Below are 25,714 nucleotides of genomic sequence, written 5' to 3' on the forward strand. Positions count from 1 at the left end.
TCTGGATCAGACTCCAAAAGACTGTTCATGGTTCCAAGGCTCAACAAAGTATCCGGACATTCCTCTTTCTCTTACCGTGCACCCCAAAACTGGAACAACCTACCAGAGACTCTCACATCCACCACCAGTTTACAGTAAGTTCTTTCAAATCTAAGGCTGTCACACATTTTAATCTGGTCTGTAACTGTTTCATACGCCCATAATATATATCTTTAACTGTGCATGCAATGTCTTGTATATAATGTATACCCTGTTCATTTATGTAACTGTATTTGTAACCATGTATTATTTGTTTTACTCTGTGCCCAGGACATACTTGAAAACGAGAGGTAACTCTCAATGTATTACTTCCTGGTAAAATATTTTATAAATAAATAAAAAGATGTCCTCTGCCGACTTAAACTTAACATGGCAAAAACAGAGTTCCTCATACTTCCTCCCAAACCTGGCCCTACTACCTCCTTCCACATTACTGTTGGAAGTTGTAACGGAGCGGCCTGTAGACGAGGGCAGTTAGATGCATAGACAGAGGGTTCCGCTTAACTCAATTGGTTTCTTAACTACAAAACAGCAACCAAACAATAGGGCTGCTGCCCTTTTAAGGCAAAACTCAAAATAACAAAATAAACACCTACTCCTTTCAGGAGACTAACTACACTTCGTTGTGGCCCTTTCTAACAGCGCTGGCCAACTAACCTGGTTCCTAGCCCAAAACATAGCAGCTACTTCCTGCTTTTTATACCTGTTCACTCAGGAGTTTTACATGTCAGCTGCAGGAAACCCGACACAGTTCAGTCTCCTGACCTGTAAAGGGAGTTAACCTCTTCACTCCCTTAAAGAAGTACTATCATTCACCCAGTAGCCCAAGCACACTGATTAGGGGTCACACAACTCCTCTCTCACATTCAAAACGTATCTAAAAACTATAATTTTGTCCTCCGCAATATTACAAAGATACACCCTTTCCTCTGTTGCTCGACTGCTAAAACTCTGACTCAGGCCCTCATTCTCTCCCGTCTTGATTACTGTAACCTCCTGCTGTCCGGCCTTCCTACCTCTAACTTGTCTCCCCTACAATCTATCCTAAATGCTCCTGCCAGAATCACTTTTTCTTAAATCTGTCTCGGCGTCTCCCCTGCTGAAATCCCTCTCCTGGTTTCCTATCAAATCCCGCATCTCACACTCAATTCTCCTCCTCACTTTTAAAGCTTTACACCAGGCCTGCACAACATACGGCCCGCGATGACTCCGGCCGGGCGCCACTTAATTAATTAAATAAATTTAAAAAAAAAAAAAGTTTAAAATTTTCTTTTTTTTAAATGGCGGCGATTCATCCCCCCCCTCTCCAGCACCCCCCCCCCCCCCTTCCTCCACCCTCGGGTTTTGCAGTGCGCGGGGCAGAAGCAGAATGAGGCAGCCGTGAGTATTTTTTTTTTCAATAGCAGGATGCCGGGGGGGCGGGGCTTAGTACCTGGGAGAGAGGATGTGCTGATCTAAAAGAGGTGTGTGTGTGTGTGTGTGTGTGTGTGTGTGTGTGTGTGTGTGTGTGTGTGTGTGTGTGTGTGTGTGTGTGTGTGTGTGTGTGTGTATATATTAAACGGGCTGGTAGGGGGTGGGTGTGAAAAACGGGCTGGTGCAGAGGTGGGGGGGTGGGCTGGTGCAGAGGTGGGGGGGTGGGCTGCTGACATGTGAGGGGGGGGTGGGCTGCTGACATGTGGGGGGGGTGGGCTGCTGACATGTGAGGGGGGGTGGGCTGCTGACATGTGAGGGGGGGTGGGCTGCTGACATGTGAGTGGGGGTGGGCTGCTGACATGTGAGGGGGGGGTGGGCCGCTGACATGTGAGGGGGGGGCTGCTGACATGTGAGGGGGGGGTGGGCCGCTGACATGTGAGGGGGGGGCTGCTGACATGTGAGGTGTAGGGGGGGGAGTGATGTGAGTTGCAGGGGGGGGAGAGTGATGTGAGTTGCAGGGGGGAGAGTGATGTGAGTTGCAGAGGGGGGAGAGTGATGTGAGTTGCAGGGGGGGTGTAAGGAATCCGCTCCGCGGTTTACTGGTTGCCTTACCTTGCAGACCGGTGCAGTTCTGGAACAGTTCTCCTGATGTTTGCTGCAGCCTGGATTCACTCACCAAAGCAATACACACTCCCTCTGGTATCTACTGCAGCTGTGCCGCATATCACTGCAACCTATACTTGCATTCACTCATTGGAGCAGTACCTTCACACCCCCGCCGGGGATTGGCCCGCTGGCCTTTAAGTATTGCTTTCCCATAATGCTCCTTGCCGAGCATAGTCCTAACTGGATGTCACTACTGTTTTGCCACAAGCTCTCGCTTGTTCTCCTATGCTGATACCAGGTTCCGCCCTGCGTCCTTCAGCTTCCTTCAAGCCGCTTGTTCTCCTATGCTGATACCAGGTTCCGCCCTGCATCCTTCAGCTTCCTTCAAGCCGCTTGTTCTCCTATGCTGATACGGAGGTTCCGCCCTGCGTCCTTCAGCTTCCTTCAAGCTCCCGCTTGTTCTCCTGTGCTGAAGCGGAGGTTCCGTCCTGCATCCTTCAGCTTCCTGTTCTCCTGTGCTGAAGCAGAGGTTTCGTCCCTGCGTCCTTCAGCCTCCTGGTTTCCTGCACTGAAGCGGAGGTTTCCCTGTGTATCTACAGCTTCCTGGTTCCTGGGGCCTACTCTTTCCCTAATCTAGAGAGGCCGTGTCCTGGTTCCTACACTGTTACAGAGGATTCCCCAGCCGCTCAGGACTCTTGCGCTGTAGCACTGGTGCACCCGTGCAGCAAAGCGGTGTGCTACTCTGGTCTGCCTACCATCTCCTGTGACCAGTACCATGGGCCATGGTCGTCGCTCGCGCAGAGGCCAACCCCGCGCTCCTAAGCTGAAGCGGGGCTCTCCTGACTACCTGTTGCCGAACTCTTGCCTGAACAATGTTTATCCTGATGTCTCCTGTCCTGACCCTGGCTTGTACAACGACGACGCTGTCTTCTCCTTTCCTGATCCTGCTACGTATGACAACGAACTGCGCAATCTGGATCAGCCTGCGCGGTCTCAGGTCGGTGCTTTTACAACCCTACCTCAGCCACGCGGTCCGACCCTGGTTTGTGGCGAGCAGAACCCTGACAGTATGCTCGGCCTCACAAACTTGGACCCCGCTGAGGTGTGGGTTGGCAAGTTTTTTCTTGAAAACCTGTCCCGGTCTGTAGACCAGTCCCAGTTTGAGAATGATTATTTTTTGTGCGATATAATACCCCTGATGGAAGATCCGTTTATGTCGGAGGGCTTAACTCCCTTGCAAAAGAAATGCCGTAATGATCTGGTTGGTATGGCTTGCTGCCTCAGAGACTTAAAACAGTATCTGGCCAGTGTTTTGGCCATTGCAAACAGTGCTTTCTCCCCTGATTCCCCTTTTGCTGGGGATGAGGTGAGCCCTGTGGAACTGGTCAACGCCTGTAATACACTCAATGCCCTGGCTTTATCTTTGGACATTCCTTTAGTACTCCCGGACCCTTCCGTCATGGTGGCTTTCGCTCACGAGACGCTGCATATACTTTCCTGCGTATTGGATGATCGCTTGTTAAAACAGGATCGTCTTTTGGCCTCTAACGCCATCCTTTGGCGGTTTCCCTTGGCTGCCAGTCCTCTCGCTAAACCGGGAGACGTATCTCCCTCTCCGGGAGATGACCAAACGAACCCATTAGCAATATCTCCTAACGTAGTAACTGCCACAGTCCCTAGCTCTGATTGTATGCCCGGGTTCCCTGACACCAATGATATGTCTACGTTAACCCCTGCCGATCAGTCCTGTGAGGTCCCCTTGGAGAACACATATGTTTCACTAACTAACACTAAGGTTCTAGTTTCAGAGAATAAGTCCCTTAGTTCCCCTATTTCTAGCTCTGAATCTCTCTCTTTAGGTCTTGAGGGTTTTCCAGCTTTAACCTCTGCAAGGCAGTCCTGTGCGCTTTCCCCTTCAGAGAAAGAATCCCTAAGTTCTGTTCCCAGGGTCATTTCTGTATTAACCCCTGTGGGGCAGCTCTCTGAGTTTCCTTTGGTAAATCCCTGTTCTCAGTCAGTCATGGTCACGCCCCTAACTCCAGAGGAGAGATTCCTGGTCTCTCCTAATACAGAGAGAAGATTACCTATGTTTTACTCTCAGGCATTGTCTGCATTAACCCCTGTAAATTCTTGCTGCCTCCAAGTTAATGCCTTCGTTTTAGCCTCAGAGAATGAGTCCACAAGTCAGACAGCAGAGGTTGCATTGAGGGATTCCCATAACCGTACGGAGTCCTTAGATATTCTTTGCTATAAATCCCCTGCTTCAGCTCAAGTTTCCGCAGTTTCGTCTCCGGAGACTTCGGCTAAAGTTCTGGTTCCTGATAAATGTATTCAGGAGTCAGGTTTTTCCCTAAGCTTGGTTGCAGAGTTCCTTCTCCCGGGTATTTCACTGAACCAGCCTGTCGCCCACATAGCGGTGATCCCTGCTTCAGCGCATAGTTCCCACATTATGGAGTCTGCAGTAATTTCTGGTTTCCCAGACATTCCTTACCAAATACCTACTTCAGAGACCAGTACAGTTATGATTAACCCCCGTGTACTGTCTGAGTTCTCCTCCTCTTTAAGCTTAGGGTTAAAAGCATACAGTAGTCTGTATGTCCCTCCTGGGGTTCATATTGTGTTCCCAGGAATGTTTGCTGACGCACGGTTTTCTCCCAAAAGTGACGCTTTTTCATATAGATTAGTAAAAAGCTTGCACACGGTTTCCCTTTTCGCTGAATTGTGTCTTACTAGTTTTGAGACTCTGAGAGGTAATGATTCTCCTTCTGATTCTGAAGCTCTTCCTACAATGAGTATCCTGTCTGGGGGTCTCCCTGATTTCTCTGTCCAGGCTAATCCTCCAGGGATCAGCATATCTGTGGTCACTCCCTTAGTACTGTCTGAGGTCACCATGCATATATTACAAGTCCTGGGGTTTAAATCTGAGCTTTTTAGCTGTCCTGCCTTTGCTGAAACCCAGTCCCTCAGTACTGTGTCTAAATATGCCCCAGCAAACATGAGGTTACTCTGGGAAGAAATTAAAGCTCCTGTCGTAAAGGGTATTTTTTCTCACATGTCCAGCAAATCTAGAACCTCAGTAATTGTTTCTAAGTCACTTATCAATACATCTGATTTTTTCTCTAATCAAACCCTGACACCCTCACTATCAGTTAGGAGTCCTGTGATCAGAGATTTTGCACTAGAAAACACACCTATTCATGTTTTTTTCAGGTTAGGTACCCCTGTGGTTAGGGCCATTGCAGTTTTAGAGAGGACTTCTTGTACTCCTAAGGTGCCTGTCATTAAGAGTTTTCATAGTTCATACTTGCTGCTGGTTGATTCTCAGGTCCCTGTCACTGAGGTACAGACTTCAGCTTCTGATGTTAGCTTCCCTCCCACCACTACCCTGGCTCTGCCTTTTTCTCAAGCTACTGATTTGAAAATCCCAAGGACTATTCCTGATTCACTGACAATACTATCTCCCAATGAAGATTTACCAGTATTGAAGAGCTCTACTGTTGTTTGCTTCTCTGCTCCTGCTAAACCATGGTTTTGTCCCTCGGAATTTTCGGTTGCCCCTGTTATTTCCTCTCAGTTGGAAATACTCTGTACGTATCCCAAGATTTCGGTCCCTATGCCTGGTTTACTGCTTGCCTTGTCACCTTCCATACCAATACCGGGAGATGCTTCCAACCAGCCTATACCCTTACTAACCATTACCTGGGAGCCTTCTAGAGGAAAAATTCCTCGCAGATTCCAACATGCAGTGGTCAGCCAAGAGTTTTTCTGTTACAAAGTTCCTCCTGGTGTATTCGATCAACTATCAGGGCCGCTGATCCTAGATTCAGGCTCCTTTATTAAAGACTGGGCTTTCAGTGGGGGTTCTTCTGCCGTTTCTGCTCTGGAACTCTCTGGTTCTTCACAGCCCTGGATTTCCAAGACATTTTGCGAGGCGAGCCATGTACCAAGGATGTTTCTTCCCTCAATCTCATATCCTAGAACTGTACTCACCAAAGAACTGCTCGTTTACGGATGCCCTTTCTACCTAAAGAATTTTAGGAACAACTCAATGTCCCCAAGGCCCATGGATGGTACTGTCTGGCCACAGTTCTCACCGGGGGGTGGGGGTACACTAAGGACTAACCACGAGTCTCGGGAGCACGACTCTAACCCCAATCCTAGACGGTTCAGCAACAATTCCCGGTCCTCCAACTCTATGAGTGCTCATGTTCGCCCGGAGGTCTCGCGTGAAGGGGGGGGTACTGTAAGGAATCCGCTCCGCGGTTTACTGGTTGCCTTACCTTGCAGACCGGTGCAGTTCTGGAACAGTTCTCCTGATGTTTGCTGCAGCCTGGATTCACTCACCAAAGCAATACACACTCCCTCTGGTATCTACTGCAGCTGTGCCGCATATCACTGCAACCTATACTTGCATTCACTCATTGGAGCAGTACCTTCACACCCCCGCCGGGGATTGGCCCGCTGGCCTTTAAGTATTGCTTTCCCATAATGCTCCTTGCCGAGCATACTGCTGCGGCAGAGTTTATTCGAGCATTTGCCCGTTCTCTGCCGCAGCAGTAGCCTGGCGCGCGCCCGAGAGTGACGGGCGCGCGCCGAAGCAGCGGAAGAGCGCCCTCCGATCGGGGCGCTCTCCCTACCGCTGCCGGGTCCTCCGGGTCCCCCGGAACCCCCTGCCGCTGTCCCGCGATCGCGGGACACCAGGGCTCCCTCGGGGAGCCCCTGGACGCGCGTGCAGGGGGCGCACGCTCCCGATGACGCGTGACCGCGCGTCTATGACGCGCGGCACGCCGAGGGGCGGCCACTAGCAAGCCGGGAGATTTCCCGGCTTGCGGTACCGACCACACTCGGATAAAGTGTGTCGGTACTGTAGTCCTAACTGGATGTCACTACTGTTTTGCCACAAGCTCTCGCTTGTTCTCCTATGCTGATACCAGGTTCCGCCCTGCGTCCTTCAGCTTCCTTCAAGCCGCTTGTTCTCCTATGCTGATACCAGGTTCCGCCCTGCATCCTTCAGCTTCCTTCAAGCCGCTTGTTCTCCTATGCTGATACGGAGGTTCCGCCCTGTGTCCTTCAGCTTCCTTCAAGCTCCCGCTTGTTCTCCTGTGCTGAAGCGGAGGTTCCGTCCTGCATCCTTCAGCTTCCTGTTCTCCTGTGCTGAAGCAGAGGTTTCGTCCCTGCGTCCTTCAGCCTCCTGGTTTCCTGCACTGAAGCGGAGGTTTCCCTGTGTATCTACAGCTTCCTGGTTCCTGGGGCCTACTCTTTCCCTAATCTAGAGAGGCCGTGTCCTGGTTCCTACACTGTTACAGAGGATTCCCCAGCCGCTCAGGACTCTTGCGCTGTAGCACTGGTGCACCCGTGCAGCAAAGCGGTGTGCTACTCTGGTCTGCCTACCATCTCCTGTGACCAGTACCATGGGCCATGGTCGTCGCTCGCGCAGAGGCCAACCCCGCGCTCCTAAGCTGAAGCGGGGCTCTCCTGACTACCTGTTGCCGAACTCTTGCCTGAACAATGTTTATCCTGATGTCTCCTGTCCTGACCCTGGCTTGTACAACGACGACGCTGTCTTCTCCTTTCCTGATCCTGCTACGTATGACAACGAACTGCGCAATCTGGATCAGCCTGCGCGGTCTCAGGTCGGTGCTTTTACAACCCTACCTCAGCCACGCGGTCCGACCCTGGTTTGTGGCGAGCAGAACCCTGACAGGGGGAGAGTGATGTGAGTTGCAGGGGGGAGAGTGATGTGAGTTGCTGAGGGGGGGAGAGTGATGTGAGTTGCAGGGGGGGAGAGTGATGTGAGTTGCAGAGGGGGGAGAGTGATGCGAGTTGCAGAGGGGGGAGAGTGATGTGAGTTGCAGGGGGGGGAGAGTGATGTGAGTTGCAGGGGGGTTTGATGTGAGTTGCAGGGTGGGAGAGAGTGTCATATTGAGGGGAGGGGGAAAGAGTGTCATATTGAGAGGAGGGGGAGAGTGTCATATTGAGGGGAGGGGAAGAGTGTGTCATATTGAGGGGAGTGGGAAAGAGTGTCATATTGAGAGGAGGGGGAGTGTGTCATATTGAGGGGAGGGGAAGAGCGTGTCATTTAGGGGAGGGGGAGAGTGTCATATTGAGGGAAGGGAGAGAGAGTGTAATTGAGGGGAGGGGGAGAGAGTGTCATTTAGGGGAGGAGGAGAGTGTCATATTGAAGGGAGGGAGAGAGAGAGTGTCATATTGAGGGGAAGGAGAGTGTCACACTTGCCTCTGATCCACGCGGAGACCGACTCAGGGAAGCACCACGGGGCAGAGTCATGCGCCCACGCACTGCCAGGGCAGTGCAGGCGCAGCGGCGGGATGGCGGAGCTCCGCGAGACGCATCGCGCACGCGCACGGGTTGCTCGGCAACCAGGAAGCAGGAGAACGTGAGGGAGCTGCTGGAACCTCCCACAGGCGGAGACTTGCTGAGTAAACCGCATGACGTCATCACGTCGCGACGCGCATCGCGCACGCGCGCGGGTTGCCCGGCAACCAGACCTAGCATCAGGAAATCCTAATTGCAAGCTGTTTTTGATCAGTGTCTCTCTGACACCATTGGTGGACCAGAACACACCCCTGCAAGGTAATTGGACCCTTCCCACTTATATACCTGCTTCTGCCTGTCCTTCATTGCTGAGCATAAACTCCTGTTTATGCATTGTGCTCACCGCTGCTGTCTAGTTTTGTCTTGAACTTTGTCTGACCCTGCCTGTTACTTGGATTTCTACACTCTCCAGCACTTTGACCCCGGCTTCGTTCCTCGACTACTCTACCTTCTATTACCCAGGACCTTGGCTACGAAACTCTACCTACCCGGACTCTCCAACCCTGGAACACGGCAAGTACCCTGACTACCCTGACCTCTCCAACCCTACGACGCGGTACGACTAGGACTACGCATTCCGGACAGGACTGCGTGGTTGTGGGTCGGTGCCTATACAACCCCACCTCAGCCCCGCGGTCTTTCGTCCTGTTTGTGGTGAGAGCAGCGTGACAATATGCTCAGCCCAACAAACATGGACGCCGCTGAGGTGGCCCGACGCTTAGACACCCATGAGGAATGCTTCCGGCAACTTACCGGCTCATTTACACTAAAAGAACAACTAGTTTCCCAACTTAAACAAGACGTGGATACCCTGACTGAACAAGTTAGACGTTTAACTGTATCTACCACCAACCCCGTCCCACTCGCAGCCACTCCTGCACTTATCACACCTACCTCCGAACCACGACTACCTGCGCCCAGCCGTTATGCAGGGGATCCCAGCGGTTGTCGGGGGTTTCTGAACCAGTGTTTCATACAGTTTGAACTAATGCCCTCTCACTTTCCGGTTTCACGTACTAAGGTCGCATACATAATCTCCCTGCTGACTGACGCCGCCCTGGCATGGGCTTCTCCTATCTGGGAGCAACGCCCAGATTTGACCTCTGACCTTACTCTCTTCATCACCGAATTTAGAAGGGTGTTTGACACCCCAGGGCGTAAGGTTACGGCTGCATCCACTCTGCTTAATATTTCTCAGGGAGACCGTACTGTGGCTCGTTATGCTCTGGACTTCCGGACGGTGGCGGCCGAGACCGGCTGGAACGATGTGGCTCTATCTGCAGTCTTCTGGCAGGGCCTGTCCGAACGGTTGAAGGATGAATTAGCAGCTCTGGATCGTCCCGCTGGACTTGAGAACCTGATAGACCTGTGCATCCGGATGGACCAGCGCCTCCAAGAAAGAAGGATGGAGAGAAACAAACACCCCCGAGGTATACAATCGTCTTCTCTGTCTACCATAGGGCCTCTACTCTCCACAACTCCTGTCCTAGATGAACCCATGCAGCTGGGAGGGACTAGCCTTTCGCCTATCGAGAGGCAACGAAGAAGACGAGCGGGACTATGCCTCTACTGTGGCAATAACGGCCACCTGGTATTCAACTGTCCACTGAAGCCGGGAAACGCCAAAGCCCAGTGAGTATAAGGAGGATCACGCTGGGTACTGCAACTCTTCCCCCTCCTCAACCCTCTACGAGGTTTTATCTACCTATCTCCATATCCGGTGAGACCTTCACAGTACAGACACAGGCCTTTCTGGATTCGGGGTCAGGAGGAAACTTCGTGGACCAAAAGTTCGCCTTCAAGAATAAAATACCGTTGGTACCCAAAGATCGACCGGTAGGTCTTGAAGCCATTGACGGACGACCATTGCAGCCCGCGATCATTTCCTTACAAACCATACCCCTTAACATCATGACTAGTGACTTTCACTCCGAGACTATAACCTTTGATGTCATTCACACCCCCTCCTCGAACATCATTCTGGGACTTCCGTGGCTCCGGATCCACAATCCTGTCATTGACTGGACAGAGGCCACGCCACTTCGTTGGAGTTCTTTTTGCTTGGAACATTGCATGTCTGCTCCAAAGGCAGTGGCAGGAATGTAGGTCACGGATCCTGACAGGGTACAGCTGCCGGGGATATACGAAGATTTCCGCGATGTCTTTGACAAACGTCAAGCAGAGGTACTTCCGCCACATCGGACGTACGACTGCCCTATCGATCTTCTACCCGGGGCCATACCTCCCAGAGGAGGGTCATACCCACTATCTATTCCTGAGACCCAGGCCCTGAGAACATATATTCAGGAGAATCTCCAGAGGGGGTTCATTAAGAAATCTTCATCACCTGCGGGGGCAGGATTTTTTTTCGTCAAAAAAAAGGACGGAACCCTCAGACCCTGCATTGATTACCGGGGCCTCAACAAACTCACCATAAAAAAACGCTACCCCCTTCCGTTGATAGCCGAATTGTTCGACAAACTCCAGGGAGCCAGGATCTTCACCAAACTGGACCTCAGAGGAGCCTATAATCTGGTTAGAATCAGAGAAGGAGACGAATGGAAGACAGCATTCAATACTCGCGACGGGCATTACGAGTACCTGGTCATGCCATTTGGATTGTGTAATGCTCCTGCGGTCTTCCAAGACTTTGTCAACGACATTGTCAGAGACCTTCTGGACCACCATGTTATAGTATACCTGGACGATATATTAATTTTTTCCAGATCCATGCCGGAACATATGATGCATGTCAAACAAGTCCTGCAGCGTTTAAGAGAGAACCATTTGTATGCCAAGCTCGAGAAATGCCATTTCCATCAAACATCCACCTCTTTTCTCGGCTACATCATATCGGATACCGGCCTTGCTATGGATCCTACCAAGGTCAAGGCGGTACTCGAATGGCCCTGTCCCCTCTCCCTCAAGGCCATTCAAAGGTTCCTCGGTTTCGCTAACTACTACCGGAGGTTCATTCAGGGATTCTCATCGGTAGTAGCACCCATCACGGCACTCACACAGAAGGGAGCTGATCCTACAAGGTGGACTGAGAAGGCTCTCCAGGCTTTCGAGAGAATAAAGACGGCATTCGCCTCAGCACCCATCTTAACCCATCCAGATCCTTCGTTACCTTTTTATTTGGAGGTCGACGCCTCCGATGTAGGAGCAGGTGCTATACTTTCACAGAGAAAGAATCCTCAAGCTCCACTTCATCCTTGTGCATATTTTTCAAAGAAATTTTCCTCCGCCCAAAGGAATTACGATGTAGGTAACCGGGAGCTCCTCGCTATCAAGCTGGCCTTGGAAGAGTGGAGGCACTTACTGGAAGGCACAGAGTCGCCAGTCACGATACTTACGGACCATAAGAATCTTCTGTATATTGAGGGAGCACGGCGACTAGGATCTCGCCAGGCAAGATGGTCCTTATTCTTTACTCGCTTTAACTTCCTCATTTCCTACATCCCTGGTTCAAAAAACATTAAAGCCGACGCCTTGTCACGACAGTTCCGGGTAGAGGATAACAAGGTGGATCAACAGGAGACCATTCTCCCTTCCACTTGTATTTTGGCTGCAAATACTTTTAGTGCCTTAACGGACATTACTAAGGCTCAGAACAACATCCCGGCAGGACTCAACGTTCCGGAGGACCGGTTGTTCACTCCCCGTAAATTCCAGAGGAGAGTCATGGAGTGGGGACATTCATCCAAGACTGCAGGCCATCCTGGCACCAAAAGAACTACTGAGTTCATCGAACGCACATTCTGGTGGCCCTACATGCGGAGAGACATACAAGCCTTCGTAGCTACGTGCGCTACTTGTGCTCGAAGCAAGACGCCACACAACATACCAGCAGGTCTCCTTCAACCACTACCCATCCCAGTACGTCCATGGACACATATATCGATGGACTTCATCGTTGAGTTGCCCAAATCTAGAGGCATGGACACAATACTTGTGGTGGTGGACAGATTTTCCAAACAGGCACACTTCATCCCTATGAAGGGTTTACCCACTGCACCAATGTTATCCGAAGTTTTCATCAGGGAGATCTTCAGGTTACATGGGTCCCCTCAGGTCATAGTGTCCGATAGAGGATCCCAGTTCATCTCCCGGTTCTGGAGGGCGTTTTGTAAAAATCTGGACGTTACCCTACACTTTTCATCAGGATATCACCCCCAGACCAATGGACAGACGGAACGCACCAATCAGTCTCTAGAACAGTTTTTGAGGTGCTTTATCGCTGACACTCAGGACGACTGGGCAGAACTTCTCCCATGGGCAGAATTCTCCCACAATAATCTACAGAACGAATCATCCCAACAGTCACCATTTATGGTCAACTATGGCTTCCATCCGTCGGCACTTCCTTCCCTCATCTCCAAGTCTGGAGTCCCGGCCACAGAGGACAGGATTTGCCACTTACAAGACCTATGGCAGAAGATCCATCGGAATCTACAGCACGCTGGTATATTACACAAGAGACAAGCGGATCGTCACCGAAGAGAGGTCCCAGGGTACTCTGTAGGACAAAGGGTTTGGTTATCTACCAAAAACATTCGGCTAAAGGTAGCTTCACCCAAACTGGCACCACGTTTTATCGGCCCTTTCCACATCACCAAAAGGATCAACCCAGTAGCCTATCGGCTTGAACTGCCAAAAAATATGAGGATTCCTTCTGTATTTCACTCATCCCTTCTCAAACCTTATCATCAAGACTCATCCTCCAAAGGACAATCTAAACCTCCGCAAACCATACTGGTAGAGGGCCAACAAGAATACGAGGTTCAGACCATTCTCAACTCCAGAATATCCAGAGGAGGATTACAATATCTTGTACACTGGAGAGGCTATGGCCCAGAGGAGAGAGAGTGGATTCCTCATCATCAGGTACATGCCAACCGCCTCATCTCTGCCTTCCACCGTAGGCATCCTGAGAAACCATCTCTGGTTCGCCCGGAGGTCTCCCCTCAAGGGGGGGATACTGTCACACTTGCCTCTGATCCGCGCGGAGACCGACTCAGGGAAGCACCACGGGGCAGAGTCATGCGCCCACGCACTGCCAGGGCAGTGCAGGCGCAGCGGCGGGATGGCGGAGCTCCGAGAGATGCATCGCGCATGCGCACGGGTTGCTCGGCAACCAGGAAGCAGGAGAACGTGAGGGAGCTGCTGGAACCTCCCACAGGCGGAGACTTGCTGAGTAAACCGCATGACGTCATCACGTCGCGACGCGCATCGCGCACGCGCGCGGGTTGCCCGGCAACCAGACCTAGCATCAGGAAAGCCTAATTGCAAGCTGTTTTTGATCAGTGTCTCTCTGACACCATTGGTGGACCAGAACACACCCCTGCAAGGTAATTGGACCCTTCCCACTTATATACCTGCTTCTGCCTGTCCTTCATTGCTGAGCATAAACTCCTGTTTATGCATTGTGCTCACCGCTGCTGTCTAGTTTTGTCTTGAACTTTGTCTGACCTGTTTGACCCTGCCTGTTACTTGGATTTCTACACTCTCCAGCACTTTGACCCCGGCTTCGTTCCTCGACTACTCTACCTTCTATTACCCAGGACCTTGGCTACGAAACTCTACCTACCCGGACTCTCCAACCCTGGAACACGGCAAGTACCCTGACTACCCTGACCTCTCCAACCCTACGACGCGGTACGACTAGGACTACGCATTCCGGACAGGACTGCGTGGTTGTGGGTCGGTGCCTATACAACCCCACCTCAGCCCCGCGGTCTTTCGTCCTGTTTGTGGTGAGCGCAGCGTGACAGAGAGAGAGTGTCATATTGAGGGGAGGGGGAGAGTGTGTCATATTGAGGGGAGGGGGAGAGTGTGTCATATTGAGGGGAGGGAGAGAGAGTTTCATTGAAGGGAGGGAGAGAGAGTGTCATATTGAGGGGAGGGAGAGAGAGTGTCATATTCAGGGGAGGGGGAGAGTGTCATATTGAGGGGAGGGGGAGAGTGTGTCATATTGGGGGGGGGGAGAGTCATATTGAGAGGAGGGGGAGAGAGTGTCATATTGAGGGAAGAGAGACATGGGGGGGATGCTGACTTGTGGGGGGGGGATGCTGACATGGGATGCTGACTTGGGGGGGGGGATGCTGACATGGGGGGGGGGCTGCTGACATGGAATGGGATGGGGGGATTTGGAGGGGGTATTGTGTGGGTGAGGGGGAGAGATGGGGGTATGAGAGATAGATGGGGAGTATCGTAAAGGTTGATGGTGAGGGGTTCTGGGGGAGATATGAGGATGATGATGCTGAGAGGTGCTGGAGGAGAGATGATGATGATGATGATGATGATGATGATGATGATGATGATGATGATGATGATGATGATGATGATGATGATGATGATGATGATGATGATGATGATGATGATGATGATGATGATGATGATGATGATGATGATGATGATGATGATGATGATGATGATGATGATGATGATGATGATGATGATGATGATGATGATGATTTTACCCGTGCGGCCCAAATTTTTTTTCCTTGGAGCAGTTCGGCCCTTTTCACTTTACGAGTTGGGCAGGCCTGCTTTACACTCTTCTGCCCCTCCCTACATCTCAGCCCTAATTTCTCGCTATGCAAAAAGATAAAGGGAATTTGCTCGACCAAAACTTAGGGAAGGAACAGAGGGAGAATTTTAATTACTCTGGGAGTGAGACAGTTAGGTTTCAAGACCATGAGCACGTGAATTTTAGGGACTACAAACATACTCCTTATTTTTTGTTTCAAACTTTTTTTATTGATTTTCACAGGTTTTACAATTTGGCGTTAGAATGAAATTTTTGAAAGGTTATCCTTACAACTAATGTTATACAGTGATACAGGAATGTGCGTTTAAACAGAGCCTACAATGTCTCTTCTTAATCTAAGAACTCTTTAACCAAGGATCCTTTCTCCTTCTTTCTTATCATACTCCTTATTTTAATCATACAAATGATAGTTTTTTTCATGACAAAGAACATGGCAGTCACAATAGACATAGAGATCAGGGTACTCATGCGAAATACGATAGGCGCGAGTGAGATGTTAAATCACCTAGGAGAGAACAGAGAGACAGACACAAACTGAGAGAGTTAGATCAAGGGAACTAAATAGTCCAGTTCATCATAGAAATCCCACTTGGGAAAATGTAAGAAGGGGAACAACAACAGCGCCTTTTTTAGAACGTTAAGTGAAGACGCAGAACAGGTTTCAGGGTCTAAGGGATCCGGGGATTCAAGAAAAATCAGAGGAGAAAGGAAGAAAAAGAATACTAGGAGGACAGAGAGGAGGAAGAAAATCTTCGGCCAATAAGACAAATGCAGTAAAAAGCATTTTTAATATCAGCAGAAAGGTCTTAACAACCAACGAAAATCAGCTCATAGCAAAGGGTTTAAGTTTTGTCCCCACGGTAGGACAGAGTGGTTTCAGTTTATTTATCGATGCCAATAAATTCATCATGCAATTGACCGTTGACAATAATATGTTTTATTTTTGCCCGCCTCCTCAGATCATCACCACCACCATCGCTGAGGGGTTAGATCTGTTTTGTCCTGTTGACTACCTATTTTATGTTGTTTCACATTATATATTCACCTGGCGTTTAATAGCCTTTGCAGAGCATTTTCTAACCATGAATAGTGCTAGTGCATGATTAGGTGTTCACACCACAAAAAAGTTTGACATTAGTTTTTTACAAGCACGTTTCAGTGCTACGTTAACCTCTATATGTCACACATTGTGCAGGTTCCAGTAGATGGCACCATTTTGTCATGATTTATTAGTAATAGGTGAATACAGCTAGTATACAAGAGAAAACCATTTCATATGTATTTTTGATAGTGGAATAAATTGAGTTTGTGTGTAAGAGCTCTCAGATTAACACCAGATAAGCAAGAGGATACAATTATGTTTTATCTCACTAGTTTTTAATCTTGGTGTTTTTTACAATGTTGCAATCGATTCTACGAAGCCATGTATGATCCCTAATTGGACTGCCCGAGAGACTATTAGCTATCAAAGTGGAGGCTGTCAGCCATTAGGATTAACAGATGATCAGGCTGTAACATCAATTCATCAGACACTTTCAAAAGAATATTTAAACCCATTGAGGGCCATCACGTAGATCCATATACTTCTATAATTAGTATAGTAATTTTTTGTCTATAAAATAATTGCTAAGAAAACAAGTAAACAAAACAATTAATTTTGATATGCAAGAAGCTTTTGGAGTAATAAAAGCAGCCAGAGAAAAAAAAAACTTTTTACATTTTTTTGTAAATCTAGTACAGTAATTTTGGGGCTCTAAAAGACTTACAAAAAAAACAAGTAAACAAAAAAATGCATTTTGAAATGCAAGAAGCTTTTGCAAAAAGAAATAAAAAATACTTACTCAGTTGTGTGAATTTTAATCAGTTAGTGTTAGGACCTGCGATATCTGATAATGCCTTGAAGTGGCTCGAAGGCTTATAAGGTTAAACTAAATGACCCTTTTTTCAAGAAATATATATATATATATAGGTATTTCACTGTGTATTTTTGTCATATTGGATGTAGTTCTGGGCTCCCTTTGTGTATAGTTTTTTTGTAGTAAGTGTGTGTTTTTGCCTGTATTTTGTGTAACATTGTGTGTCTGCCTTTTCCCGTGAATAAATTCACAGTTTATTTCATTATCTTGTTTTCTCAATGCATGATCCGGATAAAAAGATGTAAATGGCCTGGTCTCCCGTGACACTCCCACACACTGATCTCTATCTGAATGAGCTCTTGTCCAAATACTGTATTGTGCATTTTTACATCGGCTTCCATGGATAAACCCCGATTCTACGGACGCAGGAACCTGCTTTCTCCTGCTGTGCCAAACACAAGAAACCGAAAGTTGGAAGCTGTTTCCAAGCCAAAGCCAAAGCCAAAGCCAAAGGTGCCTAAAGAAAAGGTTCCGAAGGCTCCCAAGGCAAAGATTCCTGGCCCTTTGTATGTGAAGAAGAAAATAGCCAAAGCGATGATGAAGTTGTTTGGACGGGTCCCTCCAGTGCCCCTGCACTCACCAAAGTCAAATCGGACGTCCCAGACTTTTCACTGCCATCACCCACCGCCACCGATTCCCAAACATCCACCCGCTCTGACCCTTTGTCCACCGATGCTCATCTAGAAACCCCCAGGTCACCTCCTTCAGCACCCAGCCACGCCGATGTTCATCCAGAAACCCCCAAGTCACCTCCTCCAGCACCCAGCCACGCCGATGTTCATCTGGATGACATCAACCAGATCATCTGGATGACATCAACAAACTCCTCGCACCAGATCCAGCTCGGTCATCTGCATGCTGGATGTTTTTAGTGGTATCGAAATAACCGACAACTCAACCGAGCAATACAGGGACAGAATGGAGGCCAAGATAGATTGTCTGTTTAAGACAATGGAGAGGATGGATAGGTGCATGGGTGTTCGTCTGGAGAAGATTGAGAGGAACATCGCAGGGCTTTATTCTATGCTTGGAGTCCCTGCCTCTGAACGTCTGACGCAGGAGCAGGAGGGTGACCTGGAGGCGCCTTATTCTCCCATGTAGGAACTGTATACCCCCCACACTCCCAGTGCACCCTCTCAATCCCTCAAGGTGCCAAAACCAAGCACACCACGGGACATCGCACGCTCACCCCCTCCGTCTCCAGGATACACGTATACCCTTCTGTTGGAGATCATGACAACACCGGCAAGAGCTAGGTCATGGCAGGAGGAAAGCATCTTCCCAGACCATCTACCCTCACCCACTGGAAGCACACCCGGTTCCAGGATTGTACAGCTCCCAGACATCATGCTGAACGACCTGCCCCAGAGCGTCCGGGAGAAATTCATGATCAGATGTGGTGGTCTACCTCAGAAATATGCCCAGTTCATCTTTAAACACCACGTCAGTTTTAAGATGAACACTGAGTAGACCCAAAATGTCAATTATGAAGGCACAAAATATAAGAAGGGGTTTCTTCCTGCAAATTTAAGGAGAACAATTATGGACGAAGTGAAGTTCTATTTTAATTTTACCAGTCTTCTTGTGAGAACCGTGAGAGACGGCATCAATGGCCTTTTTTTTTTTTAACTTCAATTTTATTTGTTTTTCAGGGTTTAACAGTGACATTGACAGAACGTACATTCATTCATTGTATATTGACGATGTCAAAAAGGTATCTAGGTTAACATACTGTATGTACCAAATACATATACCATATAAACTGTATAGAAAAATAAAATTTAAATAAAATAAATAAAGGAACAAATAAAATAAAGGAGGAGAAAGAAGAAGGGGGACCAAGAAGTATGTGTCTTGGTCTGCTTCTCCGCCGGGAGTGCCCCCAGCTGAGATGCAAATTCCCGCAGACCCCTCGTCGCGGGAGACAGATCCACTGCGGCCCTACTGTGCCAAGATCATTTCTCAATCGATCCTCTCTATATAGTATCTGTGTTTTAGCCCGATTCACTGATTCAAAAGAGAACGCATCTGGAACTATCATTGCCAAATTGTGTTGATCTCAACCACAGGGATATCTGTCTGGGCCAGCCACGGCGACCAGACTTTTAGAAAATTATTGCCAGTGTCATTTACCAGACTCATTAATTTTTCCATCTGGCACACAAACCAAATTCTGTTCCGAATCTTTTGGGATAGATGGAATTTCGGGTTGTTTCCATAATGCTGCAATCTTGCATCTCGTTGCAGTTACAAAAGTGTGCAATCAGTTTATTACCTGCTTTGGATAAACCCGGCATTGGTCTGTTTAATAAAAACAGAAAAGCATCCGGGGGAATTGTGAGGTCAAAAATTGAGTCCAATTTCTGACTTCCTCCCAGATAGGGGTGATCTCTGGGCAAGATCACAGCATATGCAACAGGTTCGCCAATTCTCCACATTGTCTGTAGACCACAAAAGTAGTGTAATGGGTTTTCCCCCCCCCCAATCGCAGATTTATACTGTGTGGGTGCAGGAACATATATTGTTACTCAGTGTGTGGTGCTTTACCTGTTGGCTTACAGGAGGGCTGAGCTTCCGCCACGGGGAACCTGGGGTAATTATACTATGGACAACCACTTACAATCGGTGCAGCGCCTCCACCTGCGATGGCTCCCACCAAAGGGGGAGTGGTTCCTCGCAGGACAAACACAATAATCACATAGACAGTGAGTTATAATAACTAGTGACTTTACTACATGCAAGAATAACACATCACATGCATAATATGACCTGTGTCCCTCTCTAGAGGAGACACTAACCGTGACGTCTCGCAGGATGATTCCCCAACACCAGGTGATCCCACCCAGTGTCCAAAGAACTCCACTCAATGTCCCGCACTCTTGCAGAGAGTCAATGGGTGACTGCGCAGTCACTATTTAAGCTAAGGGCCCGGTGGTGCACGTATGATTGTATAATACCTGCCGAGCACTCCGGTGCTCGGGTCAGCAATACTTCGCAAAGGATCAGTCGGGCGATGCCTCCTTCTGATCCTTACAACCGAACTCCGGGCACGTGGACCGCCAGGGCGGTCCCACTCTGGAGTAGTCTCTGCGGACCCCAACGTGGGTCCAACCGCTTCACAGGAACAGCAGCATCCGCTGAGTCCCTAACTAACACTTGGCACTAACGTGACACGAACCCTAACCTAGGGCCTGTCCCTGTAGTACAGCAACCTGTAGTGGCTTGGGGAACTCCTATGGGCCTACAGGGGTTAATGACCTGTCCCACTCCCCTAACTACCCAAGTCCCTTCAGCCTCACTAAATGCTGACAGCCAACGTGCTGCGCAACAAGGTGCCTGCCTGTCAGACCTCACAGCACTGACCGCCGTGACTCTGACAAGACAGCACTCTACACTAAGGGCAGCGTCCCTATCTTGGGCCTCCCTCAGCAATTACCCACTACCCTAGTGGGGGGTTGGGGCCTACCTGGAGTGTGGGTACCTATAGGGCCGCAGGAGCTGCACTCGCTCCCCGCGCCCTTCCTTCCCTCACAGCTCCCCTGCTCCAACGGACTAACCTGAGTGACAGGGTCCCTCTCTCTAGAGCAGTCCCTGGCAACACTCTCTCTGAGAGGATACTCAGCTACCTCAGACCCTGGGGGTGCTGGCCTTGTACAGTGAGTCTTGGACTCCTGTACCCTACCTCCTTCCCTGGGCTGCTCCGGTCTCTGACTAACACCTAACGTGCTCCAAGCCCGCCAAATGTATCTCTTCTGCAGGGGCTCCCTAAGCCCTATTGGCTCCCTGGTGTCACGTGGGGCGCGCAAAGGCTCTTGGGATATGTAGTCCCAGCTCAGAGCCTTCCCTGGTAGGCTAGGGCTTCGCAGGCTTTTCCCTACCTCTCCTGCGCTACCTTCCGCGCATGCGTGAGCTATCTGGGGGCCTTCCGTAACATCGGGTCCCTGCGCATGCGCAACACGCATAGCCATGGCGGTGCCCTGCTTCGCCAGCCGCCGGGACCTTAGAGACGCGATCGCGGCCTTAGCAACGGCCCGATCGCGTCCCCGGCAACCGGCCGCATGTGGGGGAAGCCGCGCTGCTCCCTGCTCCAGCCCCCACCCTTGGAAACAGTCCTCGGGTCCGTCGGCACCCGCGATCGCGCTGTACCAAGGGAGAGGGGTCTCCAGGAGCCACGGGAGCTCCAGGCTACACTCTCCCCCTGGTGAAAAACCCAACGTCCCCGCTTGGGGAACGACATCATACGGCATAAGTATACACAATAACAATTTGCATCGCATAAACGGTACACTTAGCAAGTTAACTTTACACCACAGGGTACAAGACAGATCACATATGATAACTGAGGCCAGCTGAGTAATGGCTGTTTGCTGAGAACTTTTGTGGGGTGCCCCTAACTGATCATGTGGGGTACCTCACTTTTGCGTCCGTGAGCCTCCCCCAGAAAAATTTCTTGGAGAGCACACCTGAGGGCAACAGTCACTGATTCCTCGCTACTTCCTCCCCCTGGTGGATGGAATGGCACCATGTCTCTTAAGCAGGCCTTTACCCGGTCATCCGCGGCCTGGATGCGGTAGACCATGAGGCCAGGACCTTTCCCGCGGTCCACTACGTAGCGGACAGAGCGCTCCATGTTGTGCTTAGAAGAGGCCAGTCTCCCTGAATCTTCCTCTACACAGTCCTTGTCCCTACGGACTTGTGAGGCTTCCACTGGGAAGCGAAAATTGGACAATGTCGCTTTCCTCAAAGTCTCTGGTTCACCCGGCAGGGGGTAAAGGGTTGATACCTTACCACTGCGGTGAGTCCCGGTGGCCAACAGGTCCTCGGGGACGCTGTCAGTTCCCACCTCGGCTGTCTGGGGACCTGTCCACAACACTTCTGGGACAGTCCACTCACTGACTTGGAACTCGGGAGCGTTGGATCCCAGTCCTGGGACCATTTGGGTCGGAGCGTACAGGCTCATACTCCGTTCAGAAGCCGTAACCCGGGCCTTTTTCACGGCCACCTCCATCGGAGCCTGTGGGGAGCAAGGGGGTTCCTTACCACTCTGCTGGCTGGTGATGGGCTTCTCTTCTTCTGGAACGATAGGCGGTAGATACTGATCCGTTCGCCCCACTGGACAGCTACCTTCTAAGGAGGACACCTCTGCCAGGACGCGATGCAGAGGGGAGCCCTTCGCCCGGGCGACCAGACTTAAGGAGCCATCGTGCTCCGCGGTCACCTGGAGGCTCACCCCCAACACCCCTGGGGCAGTCAACTCACCCTTGTCGTCGGTAGGTACTGGTCCCCATTCTAGGACCGACGGTACCATTGGAATAAGCCGGACAGGCCATTGTAGGGCACACGGGCCCACAGCAGGGTCCGCAACATCGGGATACACTTCCTCTAGGGCACACGGGCCCACAGCAGGCTCTGTATCCACCGAGATAGTGTGTTTGGTGATTTCACTAGAGTGGTCCGCCGGCAGGCGCATCACCACCGGTGGAACTTCAACCTCGTCCGCTCGGGATATTACGATGGGACCCTCCGCAACGGGCTGATCTGGGTTCTGGTCAGGAACCGGATCTGGAATGTTCACTTGGGCGCACTGGCCCTCCGAAATGTCTATGAGAGGGGTAGAGGGGTTAGCTGTACTGACCGACTCCTCGTCCTCTGCTGGCTCGGCAAGCTGGGGTACAATAGGCTTCAATAGCCGCGCACCGCAGCATTTACAGTGGGACCACCATGTCAATGTTTCTCTAGAACAACCACACGTGGGGATAAAACACTGTGTACCCGTTTCTCCTTCCACCTCAATGGTCCTGTAGTCGAGGGGTCCCCAAGCCACGTCGGTCCCCTGGACATGGGCTGCGTGCAGGCAGGAGCACAGGAAGACAAGGCCATCTACTCCGGGCACGCGCAAGGACACATACGCATTAGGGTGTATGTCCTTACAGTCTGTTTCTGCATCAACGTAGGGTTGAAGATCACAGTGCCTGCTCCCCCTGGTGGAATCTGAAGGAGGGACACTTTCTACAACGGAGTGGGTCTGGCTCGGCACTGACTCACTCACATTGCAGGGGCGGGGCTTAGGGTTTCTCGCCAGTCCCGGATGGTTCTCTGCAAAATCATTCTGCGCCTTGAGCACAGCACCACGTGCCTTCTGCCAACTTGGGGAAAGTTGCCATGGCGCGGGGTCAGCGTAGACTAAAGGGTAACCCTTTGGTGGGCACCCAGGCATAAACAACGTGGATGGTGCCTCTGCCAGGCATATATCCTCAAAGGGTATGGCCAAAAAAAGTAGGGTTCTCCACCGGGAGGTGGGGTCTTGCTCTTCATCTACCATACAGGCATACGACCACCCGGGGATTTCACACATATGCTTACAGATTTTTGTATCTGATAGACGTGCGGGAAGGCCTCCTACAGCCACCACACGGCGGGAGCTAAACTCTTGCCTCAAAGCCCAGGCAAGGACCTCGCGTTCGGACTTGACAAACATGGTAAAATAGGGCTTGGACAGTTTAAAAAAAAAAACACAGGGCACCCCAGGTCTCTCTCAGCAGCGCCTCCAAATGTAACGGGTTTTCCCCCCCCCCAATCGCAGATTTATACTGTGTGGGTGCAGGAACATATATTGTTACTCAGTGTGTGGTGCGTTACCTGTTGGCTCACAGGAGGGCTGAGCTTCCGCCACGGGGAACCTGGGGTAATTATACTATGGACAACCACTTACAATCGGTGCAGCGCCTCCACCTGCGATGGCTCCCACCAAAGGGGGAGTGGTTCCTCGCAGGACAAACACAATAATCACATAGACAGTGAGTTATAATAACTAGTGACTTTACTACATGCAAGAATAACACATCACATGCATAATATGACCTGTGTCCCTCTCTAGAGGAGACACTAACCTTGACGTCTCGCAGGACGATTCCCCAACACCAGGTGATCCCACCCAGTGTCCAAAGAACTCCACCCAATGTCCCGCACTCTTGCAGAGAGTCAATGGGTGACTGCGCAGTCACTATTTAAGCTAAGGGCCCGGTGGTGCACGTATGATTGTATAATACCTATCAGCAATACTTCGCAAAGGATCAGTCGGGCGATGCCTCCTTCTGATCCTCCAACCGAACTCCGGGCACGTGGACCGCCAGGGCGGTCCCACTCTGGAGTAGTATCTGCGGACCCCAACGTGGGTCCAACCGCTTCACAGGAACAGCAGCATCCGCTGAGTCCCTAACTAACACTTGGCACTAACGTGACAGGAACCCTAACCTAGGGCCTGTCCCTGTAGTACAGCAACCTGTAGTGGCTTGGGGAACTCCTATGGGCCTACAGGGGTTAATGACCTGTCCCACTCCCCTAACTACCCAAGTCCCTTCAGCCTCACTAAATGCTGACAGCCAACGTGCTGTGCAACAAGGTGCCTGCCTGTCAGACCTCACAGCACTGACCGCCGTGACTCTGACAAGACAGCACTCTACACTAAGGGCAGCGTCCCTATCTTGGGCCTCCCTCAGCAATTACCCACTACCCTAGTGGGGGGTTGGGGCCTACCTGGGGTGTGGGTACCTATAGGGCCGCAGGAGCTGCACTCGCTCCCAGAGCCCTTCCTTCCCTCACAGCTCCCCTGCTCCAACGGACTAACCTGAGTGACAGGGTCCCTCTCTCTAGAGCAGTCCCTGGCAACACTCTCTCTGAGAGGATACTCAGCTACCTCAGACCCTGGGGGTGCTGGCCTAGTACAGTGAGTCCTGGACTCCTGTACCCTACCTCCTTCCCTGGGCTGCTCCGGTCTCTGACTAACACCTAACGTGCTCCAAGCCCGCCAAATGTATCTCTTCTGCAGGGGCTCCCTAAGCCCTATTGGCTCCCTGGTGTCACGTGGGGCGCGCAAAGGCTCTTGGGATATGTAGTCCCAGCTCAGAGCCTTCCCTGGTAGGCTAGGGCTTCGCGGGCTTTTCCCTACCTCTCCTGCGCTACCTTCCGCGCATGCGCGAGCTATCTGGGGGCCTTCCGTAACATCAGGTCCCTGCGCATGCGCAACACGCATAGCCATGGCGGCGCCCTGCTTCGCCGGCCGCCGGGACCTTAGAGACGCGATCGCGGCCTTAGCAATGGCCCGATCACGTCCCCGGCAACCGGCCGCATGTGGGGGAAGCCGCGCTGCTCCCTGCTCCAGCCCCCACCCTTGGAAACAGCCGTCGGGTCCGTCGGCACCCGCGATCGCGCTGTACCAAGGGAGAGGGGTCTCCAGGAGCCACGGGAGCTCCAGGCTACAGTAGTAACACAGATAATTCTGTTTTTGATAGTATATCTTATCCCGCTTCTTGGGTGAGAGAATTCTGTGCCAGTGTTTAGACTGTTACACACATACAAGTTGTGACTTCTAAAACATCCCGTTTTGAGTGTGGCGTAGTATAGTGATCTTTTCTGTCTGCCTGAATAAGCAGATCTCTTAAGTCAGTGGTGCGCAAACTGGGGGGCGCAAGATTATTTAGGGGGAGCGCAGGCTGCGTGCGGCAAAACCTGGGGGCGGGCAGCGCTGTGCACAGGAGTCCAGGCAGCTCCAAGCTCTGTGCTGCTGTTTCTCTGCTGCCTGCTTCTCTGTGCTTGCTGCGGGGGCGGGGCCTTCCCTGCACACAGACAAGACAACTCCTCATGTCTGTGTGCAGTAGCTACGGGGATCTGAGCAGATGCAGGCTTGTACTTTCCGCCCTCCAACCCCCCTCCCCCCCAGCAGACAGCAGTTCTCCAGTGCTCCTGACAATCAGTGTTCCTGACAATTTGTGAGCTTGTTATACCCGAGCCCTGCTCTATATCATATTGATCCTTAGGCTGTGTTCTGTCTCCCAATGCTGATCGATCACTTTG

At 50.9% G+C, this 25,714-nt stretch overlaps 1 long non-coding RNA gene across 1 annotated transcript in view; it reads left to right on the forward strand.

Annotated features, from left to right (window-relative positions):
* Positions 1-25,714, forward strand: part of LOC142495509 (uncharacterized) — a 40,752-nt gene continuing 15,038 nt past the window's right edge. The window contains exon 1 of the long non-coding RNA XR_012801751.1: positions 1-134. This is a non-coding gene — a long non-coding RNA (uncharacterized LOC142495509). The remainder of the gene's footprint in view (positions 135-25,714) is intronic.

This window comes from Ascaphus truei, chromosome 5 (genome assembly GCF_040206685.1).
Source record: "Ascaphus truei isolate aAscTru1 chromosome 5, aAscTru1.hap1, whole genome shotgun sequence".
In the NCBI taxonomy this organism is placed as follows: Eukaryota; Metazoa; Chordata; class Amphibia; order Anura; family Ascaphidae; genus Ascaphus; species Ascaphus truei.